Source organism: Camelina sativa, chromosome 5 (assembly GCF_000633955.1).
Source record: "Camelina sativa cultivar DH55 chromosome 5, Cs, whole genome shotgun sequence".
Classification (NCBI taxonomy): Eukaryota; Viridiplantae; Streptophyta; class Magnoliopsida; order Brassicales; family Brassicaceae; genus Camelina; species Camelina sativa.
In genome coordinates this window covers 24833749-24842883 of record NC_025689.1, presented here as the reverse complement: position 1 = coordinate 24842883, position 9135 = coordinate 24833749, and positions in this window count along the sequence as shown.

Sequence of the window (9135 nt, the reverse complement as noted above, 5' to 3'; positions counted from 1 at the left end):
TCCTAACACACTACTCACAATCACTAAACATGATGAACAAAATCATAAACCCAGAAATCAATGAAACTTGCATGATTAGATAGATGAGATAGAGATCTACAATATTGAAGAAGAAATCAAACTCAAAATCTCAATACTTAGAAAGTTATGGAACCAACAAGTATCAAAGATTTCTTGAGACAAATACAAAAGTGGCTAATGATCTAAGCAAAAGAAAGCAAAAAGTAGATAATTCCCAAAAGGGTAAATACTAGGTCTAGATTTTATTTATCTAAAAGTGGCTCTCCTCTGGTGGCTGCAGGGTACAAGACTTTATATAGAAAAGAGGGGAAGCCCTAAAATGGCTAGAAGACAAAATAGAGGGGCGGCTCGGTCAACTCGACCATGTGCTCGGTCGAGTGCTTGGTCGAGTGACCTCTTCTTCTGCTTCTTCCAACCGGTCGAGTCCTTCTCCGTACACGGTCGAGTGTCTGGTCGAGTGAGGGGTGGAGTGGACTTCCGGACCTTGATTCTTCAGCTCTAGCTCCCTTGTTTTCTTCACTTGATAGCTTCAATCCTCTTCAGCATTCCTTCCATACTCCTTAGGATCCAAAATCACCTGTTTATGCAATGAACTATGCAAATGCAATGCAAATCTACTCTAATGCATAAACAGTCCTAAAGCTACACAATAATGGCCAAAATAGATAGGAAATCATGCAAAAGATGTAAATAAACTAAGGGAAAACAAGGTAAAATATATGAACATCAACACCCCCAAACTTAGTCTTTGCTTGCCCTCAAGCAAATAAACAAGACATAAGAAGGTAGGTAAGGTTTGAAAATGGGATCTCAGCTCCTAAAGCTTGCTAATAAACTAGCTAGAATCAATGTCCAAGTTACTAGTACTATGATGCAAGTTGAATGAGCTGTAATTAAAGATTTTAGTCAAGCCTACCACAACCTTAACTGATTCAAGCCTTAGACATCAACATGCATTCAAATCAACCATTTCCTTTGACATTCATTAATCAAGAACATGAATCAACTTATGCAATGCTTAAACTCATTTGGCTTGGTAATAAAAGGTTTAGAGACAATGATGGTCTCTCTTTAGAGTGGGGCTTATCAATATCAAGGTTCTCTCATAAAAATGGATTGAGCTTTAGAAGAAGGCTAAAGGTAAGAACTAATAGACACATACAAGAACAAACCCTTGTCTACCCAAAGGTACCCAAAGTGTTTGATCCTAACATTCTAATCCTAAATTGTCCTAGTTCTACCCTTTAACTTCATTTTTTCTCTTATAACCTTTTCTCTTTTGTTTTTAAGCCTTTGGAGAGGTTTCTTATTTGAATCATCTAGTGGAATGGGGGTTTCTTACTTATTTGCTATGGTTCCCTTTTCTTCTTACTCTTTAAGACATAAAAGCTTTTTTCCATACTCTTCTTTTCTTTGACTAGAACCATCTTTAACAATCTCATACTTCCCATTCTTTCACTAGAGCTTAAATTCTCTTAAACACATTTTCCTCCTAAAGACTCTAATCTTTTCTTTCTCTTTTTCTCTTTTCTTTCTCTTTTTCTCTTTTCTTTTCTTTTCAAAACAACCAAGTCCCAAACCCAACAAGTAAACCACCTAGTCCTATCTAGTTTGAAAATTGCAAACTAGAACTACACAAGGCTTTACTCTTGTCAGCTCAAACCTAACACTTTCTACCAAGCTCAATCCCAAAAAGACCTCACACACACAAGAATAAACATAGCTTGAAAGAAGGGTTGGTTAAGGGTGGGGGAAACTGATTTAAAAGTGAAATCAGCTACTTGGATCAACAAGAGTGGTAAAAAGGAGAAAGATGATCCAAATATGTATATGATATCCATGAGTTTAAAGCAATGCACAAATTGATAATTAAAAGTCAATATTAGGTTCTTATAAATAGGAAATGGCATCAAATCACAACATGCTTCAATTTAGACCATAATGCAGTTTAGGAATTCAAGTCTTGGTTCAATCTTATGCTTTTAACCACTCAACTAGCATCAAAGTACTATTAACTTGGGCATTGATCCTAGTTTAGTGAATCTAAACAAGCTAACAAGGCAAAATTCATCATAGATCCCTAATGCAAAATATGAAACAGTCCTATATGAAACATGCTAAACAAAATCCTAATATGCAATGCAAACTACATGAACTCTCTCTTTTTTTAATAAAGATTTTTGCAAAATTTTTCAATTTTTTTGGTTTTTTCTATGCCTTAGATGCAATGCAAATATAAACATGAATAAGAAAACAAAACACAACATCAAACACTATCTCAAACCCTCCCCCAAACTTAAATTATACAGTCCACTGTGTAAGAGAAATTTGTAAGAGGATTCAAGACTCAAAACAAAATAAAACTAGAGATGCAATGGTATTTACAAAGGAAAGGTGATGTTGGTACCTCAAGGGTTGTGGAAGAAACTGTCCACATCCTCATTCATGCTCTCATAGGTGTAGTTGGGGTCTTGTTGCTGAGTTGGGGATGGAGAAGGAGGCAACTCGACTATGGCCATCGACTGGTACTCGGTCGAGTGCTCGGTCGAGTTGGTGGTGGAAAAATTGCTGGCCTTGTTGATGGTAGTATTGATGCAGGAGGGCTGGATCCATGAAGTATTGGGGTGGGATGGGAGAGTAAACTTGGCCATAAGGATAGCATGGATAGCCTGCTGGAGCTGGGAAACCAGAGGGAGGTCTGGGCAGGTACTCGGCCGAGTGCATTGAAGGTGCTCGGTCGAGTGGGTGCTCGAGTGCCTTGGAAACTGTTGTTATGGGCGACTTGAACCTCTCCTCCTCTGAATTGGCTCATGCATCGAAGCTCTTGCTGGTTCCACTGGGTTTTCAGCTCTAGACAATGCTCTAGTTGAGCTACTCCTCCTCAAAGGGCTAGATGGTGCTGGTGATGAGTTCCCACTCTTCAATTCAGCAATCTCCTTCCTTAAATCCTTGATGGACTTAGTCATCCTTCCCATCTTCTTCTTCAGCTTGTCAAAGTTCTTCCCATGCCACTTGTTCCACTTTTGTAGAAGTGTCAACCTCTTGCTAGTCTCTCTCACTCCTCTACTATCTCTTGGGCTTGGCTCATAATCTTTAAAATAAAATTGATCTTCCCCATCAGCCATCTTTACATCTCCAGTTTGGTCTACTCTTACTTGAGCTGTCCCATCAAACAAAAATTCAGCAGCTGGCCAAAAATCAATGTTTAGCCCTTCACTTATGGTGGTAAGTGCCTTGTTGGGTAGAAAAAGTTGAGCTTTCCCTAGTGTTGGATGCTCAATGTTGAAGAGGTGCTTCGCATGGTGCATCTCGTTGGCTAGAATGAGAGTGGAGGTGAGGTAGTTGGTGTCAATCCATCTCGGCATGGCCTTCTCTCCTTTAAGTGGTACCTTGGCAGCTACTAGTATTGGAGTGATGATGCCTCCAATGGTTAGAACTCCAGTTGGGCCCCTCTTGTATAGCTTGTTCAGCCAGCTTCTATAGTAGATCAATTGGTCAATGAGGACCATAGCAAGATCAGTCTCCACACTGCTCCCAAGGATAATGGTTCCATCTCTTGCTTGAAGGATGATGCCATTGAGTGCTACATCAATCATCTTAAGCTCTCCCTCATTCAAATTTCCAGTCTCCTTTCTAGCAAAGAAAGTGTTTGCTAAGGCTTTGTGGAAGTACCTTAGGACTGGACTCTTTATCTTTGAGCTCTTGGAATTGGAGGATGAGTAGATGTTGCTATCTCCAATGGTTTCCCAAACAGCAAAGAGCTCTTCCCTTGGTATAACCGTACTCCTTTCACTACCAACTTCAAATCCATAGATGTTGGCTATCTTCTTGAATGAAAGCTCATATTTCTTTCCCTTGATGGTGAAGTCACAACAACCAGCTCCCAACTCTTGATCACTCTTTGGGAAGAAGTGGAACTTGATGGTGGCTAAGAACTCACAGATCTCTTCTCTATACCCTTCCATGCACAATCCCATGAACTTGCTTAGATTGCACTTCTCAAAGAGAAACTCTACATCTTCAGGAATCCCCAGCTTCTCCATGGTCTCCTGTGTGGGTATCTAGTCCCTTGAAAGTTCATCCTCATGAAAGCTTCATAGAGCTGTTTTGGAGTTAACCCACCAGATTCTTCTTCCTCTTCTTCCTCTTCTTCCTCTTCTTCTTCTTTACTCTCACTTTCAACCTCTTCTTGTTGAACTTCAGCTGCTGGCCTTTTTCCCTTTGCCTTGTTCCTCCTCATATGTTCTTGAAGAGTGAACTCCATCTCTTCTTCACTTTCAGTTCGCTCAGGATCCTCCTCAACTGGCTGATGTTTCTTCTTCGTCACGCCACTCGACCGCGTACTTGAACTGGCACTCGGTCGTTTGCCTGCTCGAGTGGTTGGTCGAGTACTTCCACCAGCTTCTCTTCTTGATGCAAGCTGAGCATCACGTCGATCCAAGGAGCGATCAGCAGCTTGTTGTTATGTTCTTGTAGACCTTGAAGACATTATGAAAGAGAACTGAAGGGAATAGACTCGAAGCTCAAAGTTAATAGGTTAGTAACCCAAAAACCAAAAGAACTAAGCTTGAGCAAGAAGATGAACTTGAGAGAGATTTTAAGCTAGATTTTGATTGTTTTAAGCAAATGAGAGAGTGTGAGAAGCATAAGATCGAGTTTAGCTCCTTATAAAGAGGCTAGGGGGACAAAGAGACAAGAGTGGTGCATCCGTACCATTCAAATTTGAATTGGGAATCTTTGACTCACTTTTGCTGCCACTCGACCCCACGTGGTCGAGTGCTTGACCAAAATTTGAAAATTGAACTTCTTTCTCCCTCCACTCGATCGTAAAAGAGAAATGGGACCCGAGTGGGCTTGGGCTTCTATGCCACTCGATCGAGTACCTCTTGTGGGCTGGTCGAGTGGCCTCATGAATTCACTTCTACAAGTCCAATTCTCTCCAAACCCATCTACACTCTCATAAAACAGCCTGCCCAACACAAACATAAAAGAAAAGAAATCAAAACTACAAGGAAAATTAAACATATGTACAATGATACCTTAGGGACTTCCTTCCTCCCTAGTGAGCTTGTTTAAAGTCACTAAGCTTGACTTTGATGCCTTTTCAGGATTGGTTTAGAGACCAAGGAGGTGATGAGATCCTCCTTGGTACAACTTGATCAATGTGAAGCTGATCCTTGATCACTTCACCCTTTAAACTTGAACTTTGTTTCTTCTTAATCTTGAGCCTTGGTCTTGCTTTCTTCAAAGACCTCTTGTTGAGTTGCACTTGAAGATCCTTCACTAGATCACTCAACTCTTGAACTGAACCCTTGAGCTTTTCCACTGATTCCTCATGAGATGAGAGCTTAGCTTTTGAAGTTTCCACTTCACTTGAGACCTCATATTCACCTTTGTCCTTGATAGTAAAAGGTTGACCTTTGATGGAGGGTAAGTTGGTTGGGTTATTGATATCAAATTTCATGGTTAAACCCTCAGCTATATTCAAGCTTATCAACCCTTCCTTGACATCTATAACAGCTCCAGCAGTGGCTAAGAATGGCCTCCCTAGAATGATAGGGTCTTCAAGCTCCTTATCCATCTCTATAACCACAAAGTCAGTAGGAATTCTTGCCTTGCCTTTCTTGACTGGAAGGCTTTCCAGTTTACCTACCACATCCTTGTTTGATCCATCAGCTAGACTTATGTGAAGGTTGGTGGACTTGAATTCAGTGTGCCCAAGCTTTTGTGCTATAGAGTAAGGCATTACACTGATAGATGCTCCCAAGTCACACAAGCACTTGTTGAAGTGTAGATAGCTAAATGAGCAAGGCAGATTGAATAGACCTGGGTCTTCAAGTTTAGTTGGGATGATAACTCCCTCAATCTCCTCAAGATCCTTCTTGTCTTGATTATGAGCTTTCTGCTTTGACATCTCATGTAGCATATCTTGGTAGAGAGGGTATGGAGCATACTGTTCCAAAGCAGGTCCTCTCTCTTCTTCTTTAAATGCAATGACAACCTCTTCTTTCAAAGTCATCACTTCCTTCTTTTCAATGACTTCCTCTTGTTGTAAAGCCATCATTTCTCTTTTCTCAATAATTTCCCTTAGTTCCTTCAGCTTTAGTGCCTTGAAACGTCTTGGGAATGGTAGAGGTGGTTTGTAGGCAGGAGGAATGTATCTAACAGGCTTAATAGCTTCAGTGGCAACTACTCGATCGGTCACTCGATCAGGCACTCGATCGTGTGTGTGGTCAAGCACCTGGTCGAGTGCTTTGACGGCTTCAGACTGCTTTGAAAAACCTTTACTCTGGGCTTCAATAAGTGACAAATCCTCCCCAGCTTGAACTTCATTGTCCTCATTGACAGCTTCCTCATGGAGATAAATAGCTTTAGCAGTAAACTCCCTTGGGTTTTGAATTGCTTTTCCAGGAATTTGATTAGGCTTTGGAGCTGAAGTAGAAGCAATGTTGCTCTCCATGTACTTCACTCTAGAGTTCAGACTTTCAAACTTGATGTTGAGATCATTATATTGAGAAGTCAGCTTTTGGTTCAGCTCAGTAAACTTCTTGGCATCCTCAATCTGCCCATTTGCTTGCCCAAGCAACATCTGTTGCATCATAGCTCTCAGATCTGGTTCTTGGCCTTGGGAGGTCTGAAACCCTGGAGGGGGACACAATTGAGGCTGGAACCCTTGGTGTTGTTGCTTGGGTGCATAGTTGTTTTGTTGTTGGGGCTGTTGAGGTGGATATACTTGATCTTGTGGATTGGCTACATTGGTTCTTCTATAGGAGAGGTTGTTGTTCTTGAATCCTCCTCCTTGATTGTAACCCTTGAATCCTCCTTGGTTTTGCATGTAGCAGAGCTCAGCAAACTCTCTCTCCCCATCTTGAACTTAAGAGTCTTCTTCACCAATGAAGTGAATAGTCTTTTGTTGGCTGAGTAGAATTCTATCTAGCTTCTCATTGACTACTTTCAAGTCCTTCTTGTACTTTTCCTCTTGATCATTAGAGACAAACCTTACTGTTCTGTCATAGTCTTCATTATAATTTCCATCTGATTGAGCTAGATTCTTTACCAACTCCCAGCCTTCTTCTACATTTTTGTTGAGGAAGTTGCCATTGGAGGCTGTGTCTAGAAGCATCCTTATCGTAGGCAGAACTCCTCTATACAAAGTGCTGAGCAAAGACTCATTGCTGAATCCATGGTGTGGACATTGAGTTTGGAAGCCCTTGAATCTCTCCCATGCTTCACAAAAGCTTTCATTATTCCTTTGTGTAAAACCAGAAATCTCATTCCTCAACCTTGTAGTGATAGCACCAGTTGGAAGTGTCTTCTCCCATAGATGAGCTTTGTCTCCAAGTGAGAAAGGAAACAACCTAAGCTTGAAGCCATCTTCACTAACACCATTGATCTTGGTGAGGCCACATATCCTATCAAACTCATCAAGATGATCCAATGGGTCTTCCATTGGCAAACCATGGAACTTATTTGCTTGAATCATAGAGATCAGACCACTCTTGATCTCATAGTTGTTGTTGGCAACTGCATGAGGAACTATACCAGCTCTTTGGTTATGTGTATTTGGAGCATCTCCTGCACCAATGTTCCTTGGCCTTTGATTTTGATTATCTTGTTGCTCCATTAGCAACTGATTTTCTTGTTCCTGAAGAATTCTTGTTCTCTGCTGTCTCAAATCTCTTTGTAGGCAATTGATGTGATCAAGAAGCCTCTGAAGATTCTGATTACCCTTGGATCTTGTTTGCATCAACTGACTCGATCACTGACTCGGACAGGCACTCGGTCGAGCACTGGCTCGAGTTGAAGACTGAATCGACTGAGATGAGAAGACTGATTGAATCCGGGTTGTGGCTCGATCAGGTACTCGATCGTGCATACAGTCGAGTGGTTGGTCGAGTTGGTACCTGAGACTGAAAACAACCAAGCAGATGAAGAATCTTAATCAGTAGTGATCAAAGGAACAATAGAACTTAATCTTAGACTTATGTAGATCCTAAATGTCACAAACAAACACTCAAATGGCAACGGCGCCAAATTGAAACTTGTACTTTTGTGTGGTGATGAATGATGAATGATGACATAGATGATGAATGGTGAACAGGTTGAATGCAAGGAGTTCAATTACCCTTATGTAGTTGTAGCATAAAAGATGTCAAACCATAATGAGTGTGATGCAAGCAATCAGGATGTGAACACTTATCTAAGTTAAGCCAAATATGATGATGGTTTATAACTAATAACCTAATGACAATAATGAAATGCAGAATGTAAAACTACTAAGACAAGATACTAAATGCAAAGTAAACAGAATGATCAAAGCAGTAATGAAACTAACAAGAACAAGTACTAAACTAATGCAAGACAAGTAATGAAACAGGATTAAACAGAAATGAAATGAATGCAACATGAATGAAACTAAAATGAAACATGAAATGAAACATGAAAGATGCAAAACATAAACAACAAACTCTAGGACGAGCTCAAGCAAGCACTCGATCGGATGCTCGATCGAGTACTAGGTCAAGTGGGTTGAGTACTCAGAACAGAAACAGAGACAACATTCAAAATAGAGCAAAACACAAGTAAATCAAATAGCAAGCGGATGATAGTAATTAAACAGAGAAATCAATAGACAAAGAAGGTCCTAAGGATGGATTCATGAGCTGGACTTGGATTATGGTTATCTAAACTGGTCAACAAACCTCAATCAAACATGAGCTATCTCTAAACAATGATCTTCTAATACTTGCTAATCCACTCTCATGGCAATAACAATCAAGCTTATATACTCCTAGACCTAGTTTTGCCTTTTTATTTTCTTAGATTTTGTACCCTTTTTAAGAAAACTCTTAGATTCTTCAATATTGTTGGTTCCATAACTTTCAATATATTAAGAATTTGGGTTTGATTCCTTTTGCAACATTGTAGATCTTGTTCTTATCTTTCATTTGATGCAAGTTTCGAGATTTTCTGGGTTTATGACTTTGATGTTCATCATGTGTTCATGTGAGTAGTGCTTAGGATCTTGAGGATGGGTTAGGCTGGGCTGTGTTTGAGGTTTGTTTGCTTTGGTCAAGCTTGATTGTGGTAGAATCTCTTCTAGGCTAGATGTTC